The sequence below is a fragment of the Tamandua tetradactyla genome, chromosome 17, assembly GCF_023851605.1.
Source record: "Tamandua tetradactyla isolate mTamTet1 chromosome 17, mTamTet1.pri, whole genome shotgun sequence".
Lineage (NCBI taxonomy): Eukaryota > Metazoa > Chordata > Mammalia > Pilosa > Myrmecophagidae > Tamandua > Tamandua tetradactyla.
The window spans coordinates 38232438-38234396 of NC_135343.1; the positions used below are offsets into that span (position 1 = coordinate 38232438).

At 46.5% G+C, this 1959-nt stretch overlaps 1 pseudogene; it reads right to left on the reverse strand.

Moving 5' to 3' along the window:
- Positions 1 to 734: 734 nt before the first annotated feature.
- LOC143661135 (glyceraldehyde-3-phosphate dehydrogenase pseudogene) lies at positions 735 to 1697 on the reverse strand (annotated as a pseudogene).
- Between the last annotated feature and the right edge of the window lie 262 nt (positions 1698 to 1959).

Below are 1959 nucleotides of genomic sequence, written 5' to 3' on the forward strand. Positions count from 1 at the left end.
TCTAAAGCTGTGAAAATATCCAAATCAAGGCAAGGCTAAGAAAATGTCCAAATCTAAGGCATTCAGGGAAAGATACATTGTTTTAAGAAGGCTGATGAGGTTCAGGGCTTTTCTCTCAACTGGAAAGTCACATGGCGAACATGGTGATGTCTGCTAGCTTTCTCTCCAGGCTTCCTGTTTCATGAAGTTGCCCAGAGGTATTTTCCTTCTCCATCTCCAAAGGTCTCTGGCTGTGTGGGCTCTAAAGCTTTGTCCAAAATGGTTCCCTCTTATAGGGCTCCACTAAGTAACCCCACCTTGAATGGGTAGAGACACATCTCCATGAAAACCATCTAATCAAAAGTTCCCCCCACAATTGGGTGGATCACATCTCCACAGAAACAATAAAAAAAAGATCCAACCCAATAATACTGAATGAGGATTAAAGAACTTGGATTTTCTGAGGGACACAACAGATTCATATCAGCACACCAACAGGTCTTTAGTCTTTTCCTCCATCCCACCCCACCGAACAGAGGCTTCTAGTTTTTTGTCTGGTTTTGTTATTTTTATGGTTCAGTGTACTTTATTGATGGTACATGACAAAGTAGGGCCCTCAGCCCCTCCCCTTCTTTAGAGGGTCTGGAATGGAAGCTGTGGAGGATGGGCAATCAAGTTAGGGCCGCAACTCCCCAGCAACTGACAGTCTTTCTTCTCCTCTCATGCTGTCTCTGGGGATGGTGATCCAGGGGCTCTTACTCCTTGGTGGCCATGTGGACCATAAAGTCCACCACCCTGTTGCTGTAGCCACATTCATTGTCAGACCAGGAAATGAGCTTGATGAAGTAGTCTTTGAAGGCAATGCCAGTCCCACATCAAAAGTGGAAGAGTGGATATCACTGTTAAAGTCACAGGAGACAAGCTGGTACTTAAGGTAGCCCAGAATGCCCTTTAGGGGGGACTCTGATGCCTGCTTCACCACCTTCTTGATGTCATCATATTTGGTCACTTTCTTCAGACAGCAGGTCAGCTCCATGATGGACACGTTGTGGGGTGGGGATGTAGAAGGCCATGTCAGTGAGCTTCCTATTGATCTCCGGGATGACCTTGCTCACCATCTTGGCAGCAGTGGGAGATACAGGAATGACGTTCTGGGCAGCCCCATGAGCATCATACCAGTTTCCTGGAGGGGTCATCCACAGTCCTCTGGGTGGCCGTGATGGTGTAGATGGTGGCCGTGAGTCCATCTACAATGCCAAAGTTGTCATGGATGACCTTGGCCAGAGGGGCCAGGTAGTTGGTGGTGCAGGAAGCATTGCTGATGATCTTGAAGGAACCATCAAACGTCTCATGGATCATGCCCAGTGCAAATACGGGCACATCACTGGAAGGGGGAGAGATGAGGATCTTTCCACATCACCTTTCAAGTAAGCTCCAGCCTTTGCCATGGTTGTGAAGACATCAATGGACTCCACAACATATTCAACACCAGCATCACCCCATTTGATGTTGGTGGGATCATGCTCCTTGAAGATAGTAATGGGATTTCCACTGAGGACAAGCTTCCCAGTCTCAATCTTGATGGTGTCTTTGATGTAGTTGAGGTCAATGAAGGGGTCATTGATGGCAACAATCTCCACTTTGCCAGAATTTATAGCAGCCCTGGTGACCAGGCACCCAATATGGCCATATCTGTTTATTCTGACCTTCACCAACATGTCTCAGAGATGTGGCTGACACTGCACAAAAAGATGCACCTGTTTGTCGAGTGTGGAGGAGCAAAGAACCGAGACTTCTAGTTTAAAATATCCAAATCTGAAAGGCACAACCAGTCAGAGGGCATTTAGGTCATAGGTATTAAGAGCCTTAAATGTCTATATCCTGTGACTCGGTAATTCCACTTCTGTGAATTTACCTTCCAAGAAGAATCCTGTATATAGAAAACGCTGTATGCATAAAAATGGTCAGGGCAAGTGTAAC